The sequence below is a fragment of the Triturus cristatus genome, chromosome 4_1, assembly GCF_964204655.1.
Source record: "Triturus cristatus chromosome 4_1, aTriCri1.1, whole genome shotgun sequence".
NCBI lineage: Eukaryota > Metazoa > Chordata > Amphibia > Caudata > Salamandridae > Triturus > Triturus cristatus.
In genome coordinates, this window is record NC_140585.1 from 1,212,947,269 (window position 1) to 1,212,971,900 (window position 24,632).

Consider the following 24,632-nt stretch of genomic DNA (forward strand, 5'->3'; position numbering starts at 1 on the left):
GGCATGGTGTACAGTGGCATGGTGTACAGTGGCATGGTGTACAGTGGCATGGTGTACAGTGGCATGGCGTATAGTGGCATAGCGTAGAGTGGCGTGGCATAGAGTGGCGTGGCGTGGCATAGTGTGGAGTGGCATAGTGTGGAGTGGTAGAGTTCAGTTTAGTGGAATAGGGTTGTTTGGAGTAGTGTGGTAATGTGTGGATGGGAGTTGAGTGGCATAGTGTAGAGCAAACGTTTTGATGCCGAGACCCCCCCCCCCCCCCCCCATCAAGGTTTTTAGGTGTAAGGACCCCCTCCTGACAAAAATTTCTAGAACCTGGTGCTACTTATCATCGACAACCATAAACGCCGCCAATTCCCACAGCAAGTCATTTTTACGGTGGGGAAATATTATTAAACGGTTTAGAAAACCAAAGGTCAGTGAGCATGGGGGCGTGGTCAAAGGTAAAGCTAAAAAAAAGGGGCCTCATTTAGGAGGAACTGGCGTAGGGCAGTACCGGAAGTCTTCTTACTGCGCTGCACTTTGCCAATGTGTAAGAGCATGAATGCCGCGTATTTATGAAAAACACTACATTCCTGTCCTTTCCCCTTCCATTGGTGCACAAGTTGCTGCCTAGCACCAACATAGGCAGGATTGTTTTTGACCAGGAAGGAACACCTTCCTTCACAAAAACAATCCCGAGAGGCGTTTTTCTCTTTGTATGTGAGCTGCAGAATGCAGTACACATGGAAAGAGGAAAAAACGAGGAGAAATTAAAACATTTTTCCTCGTTACGCCGCTGCTGGAGTGGCGTATGTTTTTGGTGCAGCCCCAGGTTTACATAATTTTGTAAATATGGAGCCTCATCAAAATCTATGGGTGTTCCGTGGGAACCCCACCCAACACCCATGGAACACCTCCTTGACGCAGAGTAAGGCAAGGCAGTGACTTGCGCTGCTTTGTCTTACTCCATATTTATGAGGTCATTGAAAGCCATGCAGGGTGACTTTGCACCACCTCATTGGTCTGGTTGAGATGTCTGTGCCACTGGAGCGTAAAAAATAGTGATGCTCTGGCGGTGCAAGCCTCTCATATATAAGCCCCAAAATATTATGTATGTTTTTTAGGTCTTTCACCATCAGGTAGCTACGTATAAAATAATGGGCAGCGTAAATGAAAAATAAAATAAAAATAAATAAAAAACGTTGTTACTCCATGAGAAATGCACTGTAGAACATTATGAAACCTCTATTAGTTAATGCATTGCAGGTGTCTGTGTGTAACCAGAGAACCACAGAATTAAATCTTGATTGGTGCAGTGGAGAATAATGACTTGTGTAATTTTAGTGCTACGAGGTCATACCCTGTGACAGAAAGCACTCTGAATATTGTATACTTGCATTACACACAGTATAAGATAGACTGCTACAAAATAAGCAAATAGTTTTACAATAAAATGGTGCTTCCAAAATTTAGATTTTAGTAATTCCACAGCGTATGTAATGCAATTAATTTTAATAAAACTGTCCCTTCAACACTTCTTTAGGGGTGCTGAGGGCTGTGAAAATACAGTTAGTTAAAAGCAAGCACTTCACAGCCCAGTTGTTAACTTTGCACTACCACTCAAAAAAACAAATCTTTGTCATCACAAAGCTTGGAGTGATTCGATCAATTAAAACCAGAACCAGCTCCAAAGCACCCTTTCCACTTGAAGATTAACTGATAGCGCACATTTGCATTTTATCCAGGCAAGCAGACACCCTGGCATGAAAACTTTTCACAGCACGGGAGACTCAATTGATGAAACTTCAGATGATAATTATCAAATTAGCCGTCTCAGGACGGCTGTCTTTTTCCAAAACGAAAGCAAACGTTTTTGATTCCAGGCACGAGTTAAGCTGGGTAATACACGTCCCACTTCCCAGGATTCCACAGCCCTTTTGGGGGTCATGCCCCACAGATTGAAGACCTCTGGTGTAGAGTGTAGTGGGGTAGAGAATTACAGTTGTGGGTGTAAATAACGAAAGCGTCGATGGATACGGCAGATAGGGTGAAAGCAACTTAAATAAGAAGCTGTACACCTGTGTTAAAAGTAGCTTCCAGGAATAATACTAGAACACTTATAAAATAAAATTAAAAAGTGCATTGCAGAAAGAGTAGGAAGAACACATGTACTTTGGCCATGCTCCAGGGAGGAGCTAACAAAGGAAAGGAAGGGAATCCTACAGCAGCTAAGCAATTGAAGGAATGCAAATGAGAGCGACAACTAAAGGTATTCAGTGGCCGGATTGTAAACCTACTGAATTTAAACGATATTTCTCGCAACCTAGCTCATGCGCTGTGTAGGCAAGACCTGCCCTTTGCAGGTGAGACCTAAAAAAAGAATGTCCTGTGCATGTGGTATATTCGAGGGTTGAAAAGAAACACATAATGGTGGATTGTCTCCATTTTATGTTTGCACCAGTATCCCAAGCCTTGAAGAGTACCCTGTAGTCCCACACGAGTTCACTCCTTTGGGTGGATGAAGGGGGTGTATCTCGCAGATTCTTTTGCACCTTCCATTACACTCCCTAAAGGATACCTTGGGTGGAACACAAAGTGTGTAGCACGCATGGGTTGCACAAATTTAGTGCATCCCTTGATGGCCTTGTACCCGTGCTAATTCTGTAATGCAATGTTGGTAGTCCCTCATTTAAATTGGGGCCCATGCCTGTTGTGGAACACACACTTTGCACGGGTTCTAAACTTGCACCAGTGCAGGAGTGACCACACAAATATTTGGAGCCCCTTCTGTAATATTAAATGGGCCCTCACAGTGCAAAAACCAGCGAAACCGCATTTCCTGACATCTAGCTCCTGGTGGCTACTTCTAGATGTTTGCCCAGGAAAGCTGACCGGAGAGTCCAACGCAAGTTCATATCTAGGACAGTAAAAGTAAACACTTTATTGTGTATTTGTAATGCTATCTGTGCAGTGTATAGAATGGATATATCTTTCAATACCCCAGTGCATTCTTGAGGCAGTTATTGTGCATTACCTGTGCCCCGGCAGGCAGTTATTCTGCCTCTTATCTACTGCCCAGCTATCCCTGTGCTAGTGATGATGTCCTCTATGGACAGGGGTTTGTCTGGTATAATGCACACATTATATGATTGTGGACAGTAATCTGGCATTCTTCAGGCGCTTATTGTGCCCTATGTATCCCCTTTAGGACAGTTACTGGTCCAGATGCTGTAACCTCACTATGCAGTTGTTGGCCTGAAACCTGGTCCCAAGCTGACAATTATTTCTGCAGTCTTCATACCCCGATCAGACTGTCACTATGTCGGTAATCCTGCCCCCATGCCACATGCAAGGTGCTGCCACGTTGGATGCCTAATGTGCAGTAACGAGACTCCATCAGCAGTCTTATGGCAGCATCCGTGCTCCACCCGACAACGTTTTTGGCAGCAATAATACTTACTGGGGCTCCACGTATAGGGAGAATGATGAATATTGTGTTGCTTCTCAGTTATTTTTTTTTTGTTTTTTTCTCTCCATTTTTTGTTAAATAAATTGAGGGACAGAAATAGTGTTCGCCCATTTGTATTTAATGTCTATATCCATTGGAATGGAAAACTGGGCCTCCCAAAAACAACAAAAACTGTTTGTTCAGATCTTATGCTTCTTTAAGGGATGCTAGCACACCTATCTCAGTTTTAATAAACGCTCCAGCAATCATATTTCCTCTTGTTTGATTAATTTCGAACCAGACTATCTTCTAGATGCATTCAATATGGATGCTGCAAATGATCCCTGGAGAAGTGAAAGATGCCTGCACAGACTTAAGTTGACGTCAAATGAGATGCTTTGTTCGGTTTCACGGACTATGACTTCAAGCTAGGTTTCCACGCGGTTCCAGGAAACCGGAAACCTGTTAGTCCGGTTTCCCCTCCACTTTCCATCTCAGAACTTTCTGGTATGTGTAGTGCACATAAGGTGAGTTTCCCAGGCAGCTTGGCATAAGGCCAGGACTGGACAATCCTGCTTGGGTGTATTCCAGCGCTTATGAAGCAACTCTCCAACAAGTCTGCATGTAGGTAATTGTAAAAATAAATAAGAAATAACCGCTGAAAATCACCTGTTTGACATATCTATCAAAAGTCGCTTTTGTGTATTGGGATAGTGTCTACCTGTCTCTTTCATCTTTCGAATACATTTCAAAAAGCTTGTTTTAGATTTGGAATGAGTTTTTTTTTGTTGTTTTTTTTCTGATCAAGGCTCTTTCTTTTGAAAGTTTGATCTAGTGGAATGGATGCTCCTTTAGTTGAACTGTCGTAGATATATATCCAAGCAGCTTCTCCACTTCTCCGCATGCACGTGGCACCGAATAAAATTTCATTATTAGGCAGGAAGCTGTGTAGACTAGTTGTCAAATACTTGTGGAACTATATCTAAACTGCATGATGCCGGAAAAATTCCCGATTCACCATGCCTTCCCTTACTTGTAAACAATTGGCAGTTTACAGAGACAAAGAAAATACAGGTACTAAAGTACCACTTGACCTACTCACGACAAAAAATAAAGCCACATAAGAGATCGCCAGGACTATGAAGTGCAATTTTAAAAGCGCCCCCCAGCCGCAGCTGAATCAAGGTCACCAAAGGCTTCCTCGTCAACTCCCTCAGCACAACCACTCCGCCAACACTCACGGATGCCAACTCTGCAGCATGCAACCTCCACCAATGGATCTCCAACTGCGCCGACACCATGGCACCCCTCAAGAGAAGCCTGGGCAAACAACACTCTAAGGTGGCAAGTTTGTTCACCCCGCCCTCCATGACTCCAGACGCACCTGCAGATGTCTCAAGAAGATATGAAGGAGCAACAAAACCCCTGAAACTCACGCAACCTTCAAATCTGCCGTCGTTGCACACCTCCACCTTCTGTAAACCACCAAGAAAACAGCCCTTTAAGACTAAATCAACGCCAACACACATAACAGCAAAGAACTCTTTGCCATCGTCAAGGAGTTCGACAGGCCCAACAGCGAGACCAAAGGCGTTCCCCCCCCCCCCCCCCCACCTAAGACCTCTGTTACAAACTCAGCACCTTCTTCCACCACAAGATCAGAAAGATCTGTGATGGCTTCGACATCCTACACTCGGCCGCCACGCCTGCCACCATTGCACATAACAAAACCTCCCCTCAACAGACCGTGCGCTGCTGGACCCCGGTCACTACAGAGGACACACTCAAGACCATGAAGAGCATCCACTCGGGAGCCCCGACGGACCCATGCCCGCACCACATCTTCCACAGAGCAACCACTACCATCGCCCCACAGCTCCGCTGCACCATCAACTCCTCCACCAAAACCGCCACCTTCCCTAATGACTGGAAACACCCTGAGATCAACCCCTGCTGAAGAAGCTATTCTCAGACCCAGTAGACCTCAAGAACTTCAGACCGATCTCCTTCTTCCCCTTCCCAGCCAAGGTCATGGAGAAGGCCATCAACACCCAGCTCTCCGAGTTATTCGAAGCAAACCACATCCTGGACACCTCCCAATCCGGCTTCCGAAGCAACCACAGCACAGAGACTGCACTCCTTGCTGCACTCCTCGCCCAGGGCGAAACCCTAGCTCTCATCCTACTAGACCTCTCGGCCGCCTACAACACAGTTTCCCACCGCACCCTAATCACTAGACTCCACAACGCCGGCATCCAAGACCAGGCCCTGGACTGGATCCACTCTTTCCTCACCGGCGGGACCCAGCGAGTCAGACTACCACCGTTCTGCTCAGAACCCACGGAGATCAGCTGTGGAGTCACCCAGGGTTCCCCCCTTAACTCTACCCTCTTCAACCTCTACATGGCCCTCCTCACAGCGATCATAAAATGCCACAGACTCAACATTGTCTTCTACGCTGACAACACCCAGCTTATCCTCCCCCTCACCAACGAACCCTCAACCGCCAGACCAACTTCCACAGTGAAATAAAGGCCATCGCTACATGGATGAAAGACAGCTGCCTCAAGCTCAACTTGGACAAGACTGAAGTCTTCATCGTAGGACCCACCCCGTCAGCCTGGGATGACTCCTGGTGGCCAGCCGCTCTGGGTGCTCCACCCACCCCAACAGACCATGCACGCAACCTTGGCATTATACTAGACACTTCGCTCACAATGAACCACCACATCAAAACAGACTTTTCAGCCTCCTCCCACACACTTTGCCTGCTCCAAAAGACTTTCAGATAGATCCCCACAGAGTCCAGATGTACGGTCACCCATGCACTCCTCACCAGCAGACTTGACTACGGCAACGCACTCTATGCCGGCATCACCCAGAAACAGTTCAAGAAGCTACAGGGCGTCTAAAACGCCACCGCCAGACTGGTCCTCGACTTTCTCCTCTGCAGCCACATCACGCAACACCTCTGACCACTCCACTGGCTCCCAGTCAACAAGAGAGTCACCTTCAAGCTCACGCCTGCAAAGCCCTACACAAACCTGAACCACCGCCTCACATTCCACGTACCCACCAGACAACTCCGATCCTCCCAGCTTCGCCCTCGCCTCCATCCCCAGGATCCACAAGACCAGAACCAGAGGAAGATCGTTCTCCCACCTCACCGCCAAGACCTGGAACATCCTGACCAAAATACGTTTATACTGACGCTATTTGAGCGTACGCTCAGACTTGGACAGGTTTTAAAAGTGCAACCATGTCAATGTTCACTCCGGCTCAGAGCTGTCTTAATGCATGGGCATGCTGGGCAGTTGCCCTGGGGCCCCATGAGTATAGGGGGCCCCATGGAGACCAGAATTTAACACTCATTTTCCGTTAAACATTTTTATTCCTGTGAGTTGTTGTGAAGGCAGGGCCCAGTCCACTGCTGTACCTGGGGGCCTACAAATGAAGCAACAGCGAGGGAACGACAAGCAAATGAAGCCATGAAAGTTTCATTACACAAGTAAACAGACCACCTAAGGAGCAAAGACGTAGCCCAACAAAGAAAAGACTTTGCTCAAAGTATAAATGGCCTGAACAGTAAGAACACATGTAAGAGGGCCAGTCCTGATGGGAGGATACCAAATTCCAAAAGGAGGGACTACTAAGTGTTTTCACCAATGAAAATCCAGCATTTTCTAAAGGACAGCAACAGGAACCTATGAAACAGATGGGCGTTCTTTCAAACCCATATCCCAGATACAGCATGTCTCGAAGCGATAGCGCAAGCACTGCCTAGGCGGGACATAAAAACCACCATGTTCGTCATGGCTGTCACCCAGCATTAAGGACTGTCTCCGTCTCTCCTCCTTCTCCTTCTCCCTCTTCCTATCCCTCGCCCTTCCTGTGCCTGCTGCAGTTAACCTCAGGGAGCTGAAGAAAGTGACAGAGGCACCCAAAATGACCACCCTTGCCCTAAAACAAGCCTTCCCATAGCCAATGGGTCTTGCAATGGCTTTGTTTTAAAACATATATATATTTACCCATTCAAGTTGGATTGGTAAATAAAAAAATTAAGCCGAAAAGCATTTTTGTTTATGAGTTAGTAACACAGAGGACTTACTTGGGGAGACGCAACACGAAGGGTGCAGGTGGGGAATTAAGGATAACAGGGCAACATAAAACTGAAACATTAATAACACTAAACTGAAATTATTTCAACTTAACGCATCCTCTAAAGTAAACACATGTTGGTACTGAAATAAAAGCACAGAAAGACCGGGGATGGGAGTTCTGATAAACAGGTGAAAGTTGTTAGTGCTGAAAAACTAACCTTATACTTGAAGTGCTAAAAACAGACCAGAATCTAGAGTCCTGAGAAACAGACCACAAATGTAAGCAGTAAGTTTAAAACTGAAATCAGGGGTGTCAAGAAGCAAGACAAACATTGGCAGTCTTGAGAAACAAATCAATACCTACAAGAGCTTGAACCCAGGCAGAACTGCAAGTGCTGAAAAAGAGTGAGAAAATTGCGAGCATGTATTCCCGCCAAATAGTGAAAAAGGCAACAGCGAATCCTGGATATGCAAGAAAAAGCTACCACTTGAGCCTTTTCTCTTTAACTGTCATGCAGGCAAACCCTTCTGGAACCTAGTGGGTTCCTCAGGGGAAAAGTCCCAAAAATTAATTGGGCAAATTAACATAAGCAATGTGCAATATTGCTACGTGAGCGAAATTACCGGAAGTGATGATGCTGAAGTGGCCTCACTTTAATGAGAATGCATTGTTTTTACTAAGCTGAGACACGAGAGATAGGTTTTTGGATGTACATATATTTACAACGAGTGCACCGGAGCGTTGTGCAAGGTCAAATTCAGAGCTATAATCAAAAAATGAATCTAGGACTTGGGTGCTGGGCTCTGAGGGGGGTGGATGGATTTACTGTGCCATCATACAGTGTTTTTTATTTTTTTATTTTAAGGGGTAAGTTTTGAACTCTTTTCCAAGTTCACCTCTCTAGCCTCTCAAATGTGTGCAAGCTTTCTTCTTCAGTCCCGGACAGCTCGACTTTGTCAACCCTGTCTTTAGACAATTAGTTGTCTCCTCCCCTCACTCCTTTGGAGCAACGTTCCTTTTAAAAAGCCTGAGAGCTGTGATATTCTGGCAACAACTGTTGTGCATGCTGGGAAATTAGTGCCATCCCATTGGCAAAGGAAGGGAAGCAGAGAATACCAGACTATTACTTCACCATACAACAGGACTACTTCCTATAAGCATGCTGGGAATAGTGGCTCCATCTTGCCATTTCACTGACACAAAAATAGGACTACACATGACTGAAACATGGCGCCATCTTGCAAAGTTTTGGAACGGAAGCCGACCTAATGAAGTAAAGCTGGCGACCATTTCAGTAGGGGTTGGAAAAGAAAGAATTAAATTGCCTAGTAATTCTTACAACCATTAACTTTACGTGCTGCTTTGAAATTACTACGGTAGAAAATGTGGTACCGCCTACATGCACAGTCTATTCAATTAGTGGGTCTACAATACCTATAACCCAGCACAGTTTGTTTTTGTGCCAAAAACGTCCCGTCTGGAAAGTATGAGTGGAGGTGGTCGGAAACAGGTGACAAGACTAGAAAGGAGGGCGATACAATCTTTTACAGCAAGCAGCGGTGGCAACCACTGACCTCAACGTAGCGTGGTGGTGCTCAAGCGTGCAAAGGTATTGGTGTTATGAGTGGCAGGTGAGGAGACCCTCGACCTCTCCCTGCCCCTCAACCGCTCAAGCACAATAACATGAAGGACAAAGGCAAACCACCAGAGCATGAGTGGGCCGAAGCAGCCAAGAAGATACATCTGTAGTGGGGGATAATGATGGTGATAGTGGTGGTGCGATTATTTGGGGTATTTGATGACGGCGGGGAGCGATGACTGTGATTCCGTCTGCAAAAATAAAGAAGCCTGAAAAATACAGGTGCTGATTGAGCGGGAGGAGGAAACATGATCCGAGGCAAAAGATAAAAACAGTGCACCCAAACTAACCTAAATACCAAGAAGTGGAAGCCTTCAAGGAAGTACGCCCAGTCTCCTTGGGCGAGTGCAACACACCCAAAGAAGGGACAAATGTGAACGATTCACCACACGAAAGAATGAAATTACAAAAGGCACACAAAGGAACCAATGAAAAGCGATGGGTGTGCCGAAAGCCCATAGAGTAGATACAGCATGTCTCAAAAAGACAGCACATGGGGTGCCTAGGCAAGACCTAAAAACGGCCTCCAGGGCCTTCAGCCCACTGGGGAAATGGCTGGTGGAATAAAAGGCTGATCAAGCTCTGGTTGTTTTAGATCAGGACAGATACACAGAAGATGGTCAGTGCTCTCTTTGACCTGGCCCGTCAAGTGACATAAAATATCTTTATTTCAATGGTCATGCAATGATCATGCAAGGTGCAAAATTGTGGAGTGAAGTAACTGAAATATCAAATATTCTGTTAACATTCTTTTCGCCAAATTAGAACCCAAGCACGACTGCCTGGCTTGTTTTTATGTTTTATCAAAAGAACGTATGTTTGTTTCAAATGCACTCCGTTTCAAAAGTGACAAAAAAGAAACCTACCTAATTCTGGATTTTAAGGTGTGTTCCAATTGTGACTGCACCAATGCCGCAATTACAGGGCTTTGGTCTAGACAATACCTTTTCATTTATGTCCTCAGAAGGTCACATGGAATGTATGGCTTAGTTATTTCTGCACCCTCAAAAATGTAGGACTTTGGCTTGGGGGTAGACACCTGGAGGTTAGTAACTTCCTGTTTAACCACATTTCACTACACAAGTCTCAAACTATCTATTTTTTTTTCTAAAGAAGCTGCTATCCCATTTGCTATAGTAAAACGATAATATGTACTTTCATTGTAGTTAATTTACAAGTGTGCTGAGAAAAAGGAGCCATACATTGCAACACATTGGATTAACTATACTCCTGAATGCAGTCCTTGTTTGCGAACCTCTCTAGTACGGGGTACAGATGACTTTGCGGTGGTGGGAAGTCTAGCTCCAGTGTGACAGTGAGAAGCCGACCCCACCATTTTACATTTCCATCCTGTGGAGATCAAAGGCTTGGAGTCTTTGCATCTTGTCGATGCTTCTGTGCTGGATATGTCCCATGCAGCAGTTCCGGCACACATGCATGGGAGCCTCCTACTGTGGTTGATTGTAGATTTCAGAATAATTGCAACTTTTGACAACATCAGGTGCACATACTTTTATGCAGAGAACTGTATGCAATGCAAGTTTGTGTACTTTTGCAATTAATTATATAAATGCTCCTTTTTGAGTACATTGGGCTTGGTACCCACCCATTTATAGCATTCTCTATTTGGGTCATGTAGGGCATCGGGGTCTATGGAGATTAAGTGATTTGCACCCAGAGTCACAAATTTGGTTTCGATAGCAAAGCCTCAATAAGAGAGGAGGCCGCCTGATTTCACCTCTGCCATCTTGGCTGCAAACTAATCAGAAATACAGTATATAGCACAGAAGAATATATAAATATTTGCTATAGTGGATTGGGGATATTCCAGCCTAGTCACCCCGAAGCACTGCTGCAAGGATAAGTCTCTATCAGACTTCGAAGCATGTGCCGGGGCGTAGAGACTCAACCGGTCCTCTTCGTGATTGGTAACACGCTCCCTTATGTCAACCTCTGATCTTCTCATCACAGTAATCGAAGGCGCCATCAATAGTATTGATGGCGGCCATTGACTTGAGCGGCTGTGGATGTGAACTCTTGTGAATGACTTTAGTGGTGGGGGTGCCGTGAAAGCATCTTTATAAGCACCAGCATAGCTGTCAAACAGCCCTGTGTCAGGATTCCATTGGTTTTACAACTAACAGCACAAAGCATGCAGGTTATTCTTGTTTATTTCTTTGTCCTGATTATAAACACAGGCCTAGCAAGTCCCAGTTCAACTTGTGCTGTTTATAGATCACAACTGAGGGCATACGCTAGAAAGCACAAATGTATAGTTTTAAATTAACCGATTTAGTGAGTTATTGTTACAGAGTACAAGCTTGCTTTATTTATAGTTCAATTTTCAACCTTAAATATGATGAGTAAGAAAGCAACCATTCGTTTCCAAACTTCTGGTGTACTTGTATAGCATGAGGTGCCATCAGAGGGCTAATGGGATGCTTCATACCTCAGTCAGCTGCATATGAGTGAGACCACCGCAGAAACAGAGGAGAGTCTAACCCAGCAGTCAGCTAAAATACTTTTTTCCCCAGGGTTTTATATAGCGAGAACTTGACCCGAAGGTATCAGAGCGCTTTACATGAGCACCAGTTACGTTACACAAGGACACATTCATTTTTGTTAGGCACTGGGAGATTAAGTGATTTGCCCAGAATCGCAGAAGAGCGTCCTTGCCGAGATTCGAACCCGTCTCCCCACATTTGAGATCGACCGCCCTAGCCCGTTAGGCCACATCCTCCCCCCGACTTCCTTAAATGCCTGATAATAAGGGCTTTGCAACCCTCTTGAATTCTGATTTTTGGGGTCAAAGTGATGCCAAGAACCAGGATCTGTGCAGGAATTTTTTGATTCAAAAGTGTCATCCCCTGGCCTGGCAAAGGGCTCCATTTACTGCTTCCAGAGTCAACTTTGGCGAACCTCGTGCCTGGTTCTGCCATAGACAGGTAGAGCAACCGAGGCATGACAATGGCATAGTGCCTGGACTAGGCCAGCTAAGGGTGATGGCGAAGAGCCGCAGAACCTCATGGTTAGCCTTGGTAATTTTAATAGTTACTTTTCGTAGCGTGTGAAAGGGAGGAAAAAGCTGAGACCAATTAAAAGCTGTTCATCTTGGATTTAGGAAAGAACATTTTGGCCAAGAGGTTCTGGCCAAAGTAGACTTGATGGGTTGAACAACTAAGAGCACACACATGCCCACCCTAGCGGAACCGGTGCAAGCAGAATTGGTACCTCTAATAGGTGGGTTTGTTGTGAGTGGGGGGGGGGAGGAAGGGGGTGTTCAAGGGGCGGGGAATCCTAAACCCAGAGGATTCTGGCTCAGCTGCATTTTAAAGCCTTTCTCAGTGTGGCATGCAGCATTCTACCTCTCCATGTGTAGACATGCACAACCATGCCTGTGGGGAGCCCTGGATTACACGACAGATGGTCTTTACAAGTGGGGAATGAACGCCATCTTGCAATGAGGAGTGTGCGGGTGGCCCGGGTTTGTTTTGTGAGTTTACTTTGATCCATGAAAGGTAGCACACTTTGTATGCATAAAACCACTGGTGAGAGTTGTTTTAAATTGTATTTCTGAAACCTGAGGATGACTGCTGTGTAACCACAATCCCTCTAAAATGAACTCCCAGCCAGGAGGTGAGGCCGGGGTTGGCAAGACCTAATCTTCCCTAGGACCATCCATTATTTTGGGCCAAACCACCATCGCGCTTGTAGACTCCCAATCAGCGCCAAGGACTTTTGAAACTATTGCATGTCTGCTTTATAAAACATTGTAATATAATAGAAAATGTCTTTACAGGCCCGTGCTGCTTAAAGGCTGAGAGGACGGCAGCAAACCTGCCTCATGCCGGGGCTCCAAACTATATAGCATCCTGGTGACATGCGGCGTTGTACATGTAGGAATGGTGTGCAGAGGGCAGTTCTAGAAAGTGGATGGACGAAATCATCTGGCAATTTTTCCTCTCATTACAATGTTCTTGTGTTATTGCATGAAGAAAAAAACACAGTATGCAATGTATTCAGGCCAAACTGACCATGCCCAGCTAACCAGGGCACAGAGGATACCATTTCTTATTTTGTGCCCTTCAAGTGGAAGAGCCTGCCTTGTTCACCGTTGAGTTTCTTGTGTGAGCCTTGGTAAGTTATCTGCCCAGATAGAATTGACCTCCCGTGTCCTCACACCCCTAGGGCTGGCAGTGTTATCTGGAGAAAAAAGGTACTGTTTTCCAGATAGCGAAATCTTTGGAGTGATCCCTATTTGAGGGTGGAGAAAAAAGCTTCCCTTGCCCTAAAAATCTCAAATGTCGTGAACCCCAGCTTCTAACATAAGGAAGCAGGAGGGCAAATCGATTCACTTTACTGCCATTCTTTTGCTCCCTTCCCTGGTTTCAAGGGGGATCATTCGGTTGTTTGTTTTTGTTTTGTTAAAAGAAACTTTCAATAGTGTTCTACCTATATGCTTCTTATGGCCCCCCCATTGCCATTTTCCAAGATATTTGTAGAACGCCCAATTGATTTGGGGCTTTGTACAAGCCGCCTTCTTCTAGCGACACTGGTTTGAAATGAAATCTTGGCTGGAGATCTCTCTGAGTACGGTGTGACATAGGATGGGTGGTCTCAGCTTGAAGTGACAGTGGTCTGGGTGCAATCTGCCAGTTAATGCTTTTGGAACACCTCTGATTTCAAACATGGCAGGGAATTCAAATGAAAGGAAGCAACTTGCAGTTTATTTGCCCCATTAGGAAATGCGGATTCTGCCAGCGGTACTAAAATACCCATCCCTCTCTTAGAAATGAGCCTGCCCAGAGTTGGGTCTCCAAATCCAACCTGAGGCAGTGCGTGGGAAGCCCTCTCTGACGTGACCAGGATCTGGGTAACCAGACTGCATGGTGCAGCTATGGCACATGCCAACAAGAATACCATACTCTGCCAAACACAAGTTCAACTTGAAAACTCGCTTCAAACACCTACATTCATTCACAAACTTACCACCGTTTCTGCTCCCAAATAATTGTTCTTTTGTCCTTTGCACGCTTGTTAACTTGCAAGAAGATGCAATTAACACAGAAACAGAATTAACCCCGTGAGTATTCTGCCCTGGCTGCTTATGAACTGATATAGTCAGTTCATGTGTTTTCTAGGGTCAAAACACTATTGTTTAGATGTAAAATTCTTATTTTCTGGCATGTTAGCACCTACATGACCTGTGATGCTAAGAGTTGTCTCAAATTGGTGTTATTTCTCTTAAACACAGTGTCAAGTACAATTCATCGACTTTAACAAATGCTGTATCATGAGACCACTCACTAGTTAAAGTGTCACCTGTAGAAAAACACATAATCCTCGATCCGAGCTGGAAGCAGAAGACGCAAGATCAAAACAGGCGACCAGAAAATGAGACATCTAACAGGTTACGGAGAAAGGAGATCAGAAAAGGATGGGATTAGGAAAATAGAAGGTGACTGGGGGAGAGATTACTAGGCAGGTGGTGAGGCAGAGGAGGAAGTCAGAAGGGAGGGCAGGTCTTGCACATAAATTGTGGATTTTGCTGGCGCATCCTCAGTTTCAGCTGAAATTAGTTTCTGATTTGTGTCTGAATCCAGAAGTAACTCTTCCTGTGTTCACCCCAACATGACACAATGCGTCACCTCATGCAACGGAATCTGACTGTCGCTGCTGCTTCACCGAAGTGCCTCAGTATGAAATAGAAGGAAGACCCTTTCTTGAGGGGAGTCATGCCATCCACACCTCAGCTGTGGCATTCCTAAAATGTGCCCCCCCCCCCACCGAGGAAATCAGGTGGGCAGCAATCTGCACTATTACCCATGGTAACGGCGAACGCTGCTGTCTACATTCTGCGGGTTCAACCATCTTGTTGGGGTGGACTGCACTACGGTTTTATTTATTTTGTAACAGCCTCCGAATGAAATCTTCTTGACATCTTCATCCAGAGAGGTGCATCCTTAGATCTTCGCGAGCAGCCCACGCCGAGGCTTATTTCCTTCTACGAGGCAGCCTCCTACAGAGCGAGAGCACCCAACAGTGCTCTTAACTCCCACTCCCCTCACTTCTCACCCTCATCTCGCTCAGTGCAACCACTTGTGTCTTTATCCCAGTCCAGCTACATAGCCGCTGGAGAGGAGGCAGTAACAATTTACACGTTTGCGTTTTTTTTTGTTCGAGGGCTGCACATGAAGGCCTTGAGCACTTCAAGTTTCTTTACTGATTAAGCAGGGTTGAGGTCCTTTTCTTGTAGTGGAAGACACCCGATGAGCTGGAAATTCGCAGAAGAGACCTGATTAGGAATTTTTCAGAGTGGAGCGTAACTCACTGACGGCTTCATTCATAAATATCATTTGTGAACATGTGCACCTTACCCTGGATTTGCTACTGATTTATTCGTGAATTTGCTAAAGTAACCTTTCAAGATATTAGAAATGCTCATTACTCAAAATTAAGCCCTAGACATTGGAAAATCGAAGCAACCAAGAGTTGACTTGAGTCAGAAAAAACAATGATTGGATATCCACATTTCTGCTATCTCTGTGTCGACCTAGAGACTGACTGGCTTATTTATGTGAATTTTGTAAAGTGCAGCATGCATCCTTTATCTTGCTTCAGTGCGCTCTGTCCACCAATGACCAATGGGCTGCATCGAAGGGTCAAGGATAGTCGGTGAGCAGTTCCGCCCGATGTTGGCCCATTGATTCAGTTTTGCCGCTGTAGATTTTGCCTCAGGAAGATGTAATACCTCTGCAGAGGATGGGGGAGAAGTGTCAATGTAGACCTGAATGATTGCTAGAATTATTTTTAGATCCTTTCTGAACTGTTAGAGGCTCACTTTTGACCAATCACCAAGTTTATCCTTCTAAATTCTTTCGAACACCCTCCACCAAATCCGGTTGGCAAATCAAGAATGCAATTCCTATTTGGTGCAAAATAGGCTGCAAGTTTTGCTCCTGGTGCCATAAAATTGGCGCCCGAAGTCACAAGTTTGCCACTGACGTTTGCTGTGATCTGCTGGCTTCAAGTTTGAACCTTGGCATGGTAAACTCTTTCTGAGGACAGTGAATAATTGAGTACTATTAAATTAGGCTGTAGTGATCTGCAGAAATGTGATTTACTGTGCTATATAAAACAAATTTGTATTATTGTTATGCACGTCTGCTGCATTAATATTCCAAGATTCCAATTTTGCCTTTTTTGGCCTTGCCCCAAATAGAGTTCTGGATCAGGCAGACAAATGCCTCTTCGTTCTCTTTGCAAGGATCAAGCGAAGCGCATGGAGTTCATTTTTGTAGTCCGTCATGGAGATGTTGGAGGCCGGCAGGATCTGTGGCCTGGCCATCAGTAGAGGGAGTTTGAGTGTCAGTAGTCCCTCGCTCCTTGTGGTCTCCGCTTGTCAGTGGTGACCCAACAGCAGAACTCTCGCCACCAGCAACAGTGTGAGACCCACTGAGGAGCCTTGCGGACCACGTGGCCTTCTTAGCGCCTTTAATGCAGGCAGACGATAACTTAGGGCAACCAGCGACAGCTCACTCTCGGCATTTTCTGTACCTGACATAATACTAGCTCTCTAGTGCGTGGGGGGAAGGGCGGCTTGCGCCATCGACTACCAGGCGTACTGATGCTAAGTTGAAGATGATGGTTCTATTGCGTTGTGAACCTGGCTGGAAGTCAGCCGAGAGCTGTATGGGCCAGTGATTGGAGGGGAGGCTGGGTTCTGAGCGCAGAAGTGGACAGACAGCTATTGCGTCATGATGTAGTGTTCACTAAAGAGGCGTGTCTTCAATCCTTTTCAGAACTGACGCAGGTTTGGGAGGGTGCTGGTGAACACGGAGAGCACTCCAGATCCTGGGCGCACGGATGGAGAAAGCGTATTGCCTCGTTTCCCCCTTTTTCCACTTCTTCGCCTCTAGTATGATGGTGTCTGGGCTGCGGGTGTGCCAAGAGCCACCGGAGTCACTGCAGGGGAGCCTCCCTCGGCACTTGACCAACAGCGCCCACATCCATGGGCGAGGCTGGACCTCGAGAGTTCAGGGGTTGGGGGGGATAGTGGGTCTGGTGGTTCTACCTGTCAGAAGAATGACGGGTGATGTCTGCATTCATGGATGACTAGTGCCGGTGATGACCCGTGAACTTAAGCCATCCCGGCACACGTGTTTTGTCTAGGCGTGGATGGCCTTGAGCAACAACCAAGCACCCGATGTCTGGTCTGGGACAATAACGCCCTTTCCAGGGGAGCACGGCGGTGGTTGCACATTCACACTAGTGGTCCCAAGGAGTCCTGCTGGCAGGCAGCGAGAGACGTGTTCAATCACGAAGCATTACAGGCGTTACAAAAACCTCTCGTCCCAGCCGAGTATTCATGTGCCCATGACCTATCTCTACGCTAGATATACCGCAACCCCTGGGAGCCACCAAAACAGCACTAGACCGCCTCCGCACACAGCTCTGCGATGGCCGATCCATGGAGCGTCTTGGGGTAATTATGCAAGTCATTGTACATTACCTGAGCGCGACTCCTGGACATAAAGGACTGGCTGCGGGAGGCAGTAGGCCTTCGCATTAAAAGCCCCTCCTACCCTTCTGTCACATGTTCATCAATCTACCGAGGTTAAGGAGAAGGAACCACGGAGGGAAGCAAACATAGGTACCTGAAAGAACAACCTGTTGAGGAATTACAGTTTTCGAGTTGTGAAACATTGTCATGTACAGTTGGGAGAACACATGTGTGCAGGGAGTCTTAGTCAGTGTAAAGTTTATCTGAGCTTTGAGGAATTCTCTCAGATTATTTTACAAAATTGGTTAAAACAACCACATGTTTTGACCACATAATGCACTTTTTGGGAGTGATTTTGTGGTAAATGCAAAAGCTGCACTTGACAGTAAATACCAGGGTTAGGAACAAGAGGATCCTCAGGGGACGGGGGTGTGAACGAGGAAGGTGGGAGGTAGCAGCCGGGGAAAAGGGAAGCAAAATTCAATTTTATGTATCATTAATAAATCACGAAAATGAAAATAGCCCCAGGGCGTATAACTCAGCTGTCGGCTCCGGGGTGTTACTCAAGCGTAATTTGTTGATGGCGATTGGGCCATCATTCTTTCATTCCACAGACCCCCACCAGATCTCCCCTCCCGAGGTGGGGGTGTAGGGAAGGGGACAATCGCTGGATTGAGTGGGAGGGAACAAGCACAAGATCAGAAACGCTATATTTTTGAGGACTCTGCCCCATAGATTATAGTGTTTTTTTATGTTAATAGTGTATACGGAAGTCAGCAAAGGGTCACGAAATGTTATATATGTTATGCGGTGGTCCTGTCGAGTTTCAACGAGCAGGACTGCTCATGACGGCCGGATCCACGCAAGCCTTTTGGGATGGGCTGTGGGTGGACAGTAAACCTATATGGGAAATCATTCACATGATTCCGGCCCTCTTGGACCAAAGCCGGACATCCTCGATGTAAAGCCATGTTGCCAGGGCCCTCTTTTCGCGCTCCTGGTTTAAAGTACGTTTTTAAAGAGTAGGTCACTCCGAAAAAAAGTCTGATGAGGACTCTGGAGATGTGGGCGCCAGATTTCCAACAAGGCCTCTAGATTGCGTGGCACTCGCAGTACATTGACGGGCTAAACGGTGACCTCCTGGATTGTGTTGCCTTATGTTTTACGTCATTTCCGATACTTTGCAAAATGTTTGAATATTGTTACAGTTTGCACTTTTTTTTACCGTCGAGTGAAAAATCGAGTAGGAAGTGCCTGCGTTTGTAAAGGAGTCTTGCTTTCCTTCCTCCCATGCCCAAACCTTACTTCTGGTGAGGTGCGTTCTTGAAATTCCCTGCGCTCCCTTCACTGTTCCTTCTGGACAAGTAATAGTCTGTTGGGAAAGAATTTCCCCAGCTGCTGCTGGCTTTATTCTTATTTTTGAGGCTTTTCCTGAATGTTCTATTTGACGCTCCTGCAGACCTTTTCGATGCCTTTCTGCTTCCCTAGACTTTACAAATTAGGATTTTCCGTCACTTCTTATTTTTATATCTTGGCTGGTTTGCAGTTTTCCGCCTTTTGGGGAGACATTGTAGCACTAGAGCACCCTGCTCATCTTTTGTGTACCGCAGTGCCCATTCTCAGCCCTCGGCCAAGAAAGGAAAGGCCTTCCAACCCCCAGGATACCCAGAAACAGGGGTTTATAATGGGTTGTGATCAGGTGCTTTGAACATGGGTTGCGGACAGGTTCTACAGCATCTGTTAGCGGCCCCTTCTTTTAATATTTCCAGGTTTGCTGATGGTGAGGAGCTGTCTTCTTCACCTCCCACTGCCGCCTCTGCACAATGTGATCTTGTTTAAAAATGCCCGAAAGAGCCCAAGGAAAGATGGCGACCTGCGCCAAACCACACGATGTGTGAGAAAGGGGGGCTGGAGGGCTGACTCCAAACCCAGCATCTAGACCAGCAGAACACACCAATGGCACCAGGGAGCTACTCGCCCAGGCCTTTTTATTTAGCTAATTTAACTTTTTCAATTTTTTAAATATGACTCTCTTCATAGGAACAAAGCGGTGGAGTTATTGTCTGAGAGAAGATATTTAAGATGTGGCAGTTGGGATTGCTCGGTTTTTACGATCTGTTAAGCAGAATTTTAAAAATGAAAGGTAATGGGGGTGGGGTAGGGCAGCGAGGAGGGAGGCTCATTTAAAGGTTTTAATTGTTAAGTGTGCTTTTAGACTGTTTTATGGACAATCGTCTAAATAAACTTGTTTTTGAACCTGGAACCCATCTTTTTTTTTCCCTGCATTTTTTTAATCTTTCCATTAAAAAAAAAAAAAAGAACAATTCTACATCAAAATCAAACTCTAGGGCTTCAGTGGTATTAGCAATGCAACTATACCAAATATTTACGTTTTATATATTTATTGCCATAAAACATCAGCTTCTGTTGGTTATACTAACTTATACATATATCTATCTATCGCTTAGTAATCAGTCTGTTCCCGAGAATAATTACCAACCCATACTATGTTGAACTTTTTCGGTCATCTTCGTCTTTAATATATTGTTTAATTAACCTCCATACACCAGGTGAGATTGATATGTCAGTGATCTTAGGATGGAACTCCCACACTGCCCCACATCTGAAGTATGCCTCCCCTGTACCCCACTTTTTCCCCCTCTGTCTCTCCCTATGTAAATGTATCTGCTACTGTTGTTTCTATGTTTATAGACATCCGTCGATTACCTTTTCATGTATATTGCCCTCGGCTCATTTTAGTTTTGATTTAACTTGCTTTCATACTCTGCTACTGAACATTCCTTTATTTGTTATCTTGTTTTTTGCACATGTAAAGCGCTCTGATACCCTCGGGTCTAGCCAGCGCTATATAAAACCTTTTAAATAAATAACCACTGATAATTTGACATAGACCAATATTTATAATCTCTGTAGATCTCCGAATCGTGCCTATTCCAAATGTGGCTAATCTTGGAGATAATTCCTTTGGCATACCAAGTGTTTTATATATTGACCAGAATACTGTTTGACAGGGCCGATTTTAGTTCCCAGTCCGGCCCTGATTTCCATACACTCTGCTGCATTGTGGGGCATAGCCACAGTATATGATGGAATGTGCCTTCTTGCCCACAACCAATCAAACCTCTTGCTGCAACACAATAACCCACATATTTCAATTGTGTTCTAGAGTAGTAGCTTCTGTACAGTATCTTGAGATGTACAAGTTTAAAATTTGATTGATGTCTTCTCCTCTAGCCTACATTAGGACTTATTGCCAATCATCGCCATGGCTTTTAGTTTGTTCAGAGTGCTGTTATAGCCTTAGAGCCATTAAAGGCCCGCTCCAGCGTTAAAGGCCTGAGCCGAATAAGAGGGCTTTTAACAAGGGAGTGGGACTTTATTGGCCGGTAGAGCCCGCTATGGAGGGCTCTAAGGCTAGTAGAACATTCCGGCCCTAGAGGGCAGAATGTTCTCATTTGTAAAACAAAGGCCTCACAAAGCCTGAGAGGGTAGAAATATCCCTCGGGCTCCATGAGGCCTTTTGTTCACACCAACAATTGTGCACAAACGTGGAAATGTTGGAGCTCCTGGCTTCTACCAGCCATTAGAAGCCCAGAGCACTCCCTTATTTCAATGGAGCCCCCAACATTCCAATGTTCTAATATCCGTTAACATCATATATATCCACAAGACTACTTTGATTTCGGTTACGTCGGATAATAAACTAATTTCCAATGGTGAATACTGAAGTATGTCATTTCTAGCTTTCACATATTTACCAATAGCATGGTGTAGTAAGAGAAGCCTGAAAACTGTCTCATTTGCATCTCATAACCATCACTGGGTTGAAAGAAGGAAAACAGAGAACGGCCTTTTCAGATATATCTCACCTTGGATATACTATCCTGTCCCAACTCTGGGATACATTGTTTCTCGGCTGATTGCCCTTCCATAGTGCAGCGTCTGTACTTATTTTCCCTTTCCAAATCATGTCACTACTGGCTCCTTCCCTCACCCACCACAGGTGGCATGCTTCATCATAGGGAACCTCCTCGCACCGTGATGCCAAGTCATGGTGTGAGCTCCATCCCCCTTTCTAAAGGGAGGAGCTCAGATGTTTTTAGAGGTATAATAAATACCTTACTAATGAGCATGAAGTGGTGAGGGAACAGCAGGAGGTGAGTGAGAAGTATGATTCAAAACTGGCTCCAAGGTACACGATGCAATTTATCCATGCATCGCTGGGTCAGGGTTAAAAACAAGCAGAGGGCCAGGCGGGCATGATTGCGTCCGCTGGTTCTTTCCGAAGGAGTAGGACGACATGTGTCTAAGGAGGGTCATAGGCAGAAACATGTCGTGTCTAAGGAGGGTCATAGGCAGAAACGACATGTTTCTGCCTATGACCCTCCTTAGACACAACATGTTTCTGCCTGTGACCCTCCTTAGAGGTGTCGCTGCATTCTTCAGGGTGTATAAAATAAAAGCTCCTGCTAATGTGCTCAAGTGATAAAGCAGACGGGTCAAAAAAAGCACAAATACAAAACCATTGGTGCAAATAAGGTCCAATTAGGGATCCACTGGTAGTTTCCTACAAAATATATTGTAAAAGTATTATGTATATATACTTTATGTGACAAGTCAGGGTAACAACCAATTCATAGTTGACAGTAACACAACCCATTTGCTTGACCTGGTCCTTGAAAGCCTAGTCTCCAATTATGACAAATCTGTAGCCAGAGAGTATTTACAGAGGTTAGGCAGGGAATTTCCACTATTACAAAGCAAACCTCTCTGTAGAGTGTCTGCAATTGAATCATTGAGGTACCTTCTCCCCTCAAGAAGCCCTGTAGTATGTTGTGCACAGTTTTGAAAAATATACTTGAGGGCTCCATTAGGGGGTATTCTGAAATATATAAATCTGGAGAGAGCTATCATGTTAAACAACATTGACTTTGTTCCCACCCAAGCAGCGGTAAAGTCCAGCCTCGATCCGGACATTTGACAATAATGGCTCCAAAGTTTGGTCAGAACCCTTCCTCCTATTGTCTGTTGCATATATTCACAGATATTTAAAGCCTTCCTGATGTGCGTTGAACTGGAAGGTGGTTCTGGTAGTCGGTCTCTGTTTCCCTAATGGACACAGTATTGACTCTCCAAAATTGTAACAAATCCCACGAGTTCACCAAGTATGTGAGAGATTTTCAAAAGGCTTGGAATGGTCTCATCTGGGTCAGTATTGCAGGCTTCCCCATTGATGTATGCATCTCGCATCTGAAACGTATATCCTCATTTGGTCACGCCTACTCTTGGATCTCGATGTCGATGAATCCATTGATACCCCCTATACACTCACGCGTACTATATGAATGCCTACTGCTGTTGCAAGCCTACACCGGTTCCCACGAGACTGCTCCTTCCTCCTCTACTTAACACCTCTTCTATACACACCACCTCCCTATGCTTATTAAAACTAGACCACCCTGCTGTTCTTCTGCCAAGAGGCCTTCTCCCCATTAAATGCCACATCATGAAAGCTCTTGACAACACTTGCACTGCAGACTAATGCCATCTTGCAAGTTCTACCAGACCACAGCTTCTCTCACTTTGACCACACCTCTCTCTACCCTTGGTTCCTCCCACTAGACGATACCTGTACACACAAAGCTACACAACCTTAGTAGACCATAGTTACTACCAGCAGACCCCAGCGCACACTTCAGGGAGAGAACATTGTTAAAGGTATCCCTAAATAATGTTCTCAAGCCCCTGGCATGGCTAGGGAAAGAACCTTATATTCAACTCCCTAATTTTCTGTTTAATTATAGATGAAGAAAACTAACACGTCTCCTTTTCTCCACAGAACAGTCCTGGGATGGACAGCAGTGGTGTGCGGGGTATCCGGCCTCCAGCCAGTACTGGGGTATGAGGTTCTAGAGCGGTTTATCCAAAATCCAGTTCTAGACCCGTTCAAGCATCCCGGCATTTCCCCATCCTGCGGTATGCAGTAACAACTCCAGGAACACAGGGGTATGTAAACTTGCCTTTCTTGAAATAGTTATTTTGGACCTGTCTGTGACACTGCTAGAACCTTGCTGTTTCTTAGTATGACTTAAGACATGACCTCAGTGGTAAGGCTGGCCCAGGCTCCTGATAGTGTGACTCCTCCTGGACACAGAGTTTTGAAGCAGACTGCCTGTATCTGGTTTGGAACCCAGAATTAATTGTGTTGGTGCAGATAGAGGTTGCCACAATAATGCTATAATAATAGCTACCTTACAAGAGCACGAGGTTGTCATGGAAAATAACTAATGACAACCGCTAACAAAGAGACACTAGTGACATCTTTTTCCAAAAAACTATGATTTTCAAGTGAAATAAATGAAAGTGCTTCAATTATTTTGTTGCCACATTTGTGATCATCCTACTTGTGCATGGTGCTTGTTGTGACCTAAGCTGTTAAAAGCAAATGGTGCAGTTCTCTGTATGTTTAGAATGAGCCAATGTGGCTACTTTTTACTGACAAGTGTTAGCCAAATAACATTGTGGTGCTTGGATTAACACTAGTATTTGTTAGCCATCTGCAAGGAGATCTGGTGGTAGAGTATGCAGCGGCTACAGTTTGGAGCAGAAGAAGCGTATTTAGTGCAGGGCCTACTTTAAAGTGCTCTTGGTCACGTGATGGCGTATCAGCTCTCCGTGTATATTAATCTGTTGGGCTCATGTTATGTTGCGACAACCCTTAAGCTCACATTTGGAAAGTAGGATAAAGCACTTGGCATTGACGTGTAGTGAACTATTTTTCATGAGTGCGTCTAAGTGAAGGGCCTTTAGTCAGTGCTTAATTTGTAAAAAAAAAAATGAAGTGCCAGGGCTCTTGTCAAAGGCCACTTCAGCTTGCACCACATATTGCCCCTGCCATGCTGCTAGTGATAGTTACAACATAACTACTAACAATCATA

The 24,632-nt window shown here is 45.3% G+C and overlaps 1 protein-coding gene across 1 annotated transcript in view; it reads left to right on the plus strand.

Annotated features, from left to right (window-relative positions):
• LOC146856418 (fidgetin-like) overlaps window positions 1-24,632 on the plus strand; it is a 328,115-nt gene that overhangs the window by 78,121 nt on the left and 225,362 nt on the right. Inside the window, exon 3 of the mRNA XM_085654557.1 lies at window positions 23,534-23,700. The gene's annotated coding sequence lies outside the window, so the exon portion shown is untranslated. The remainder of the gene's footprint in view (window positions 1-23,533; window positions 23,701-24,632) is intronic.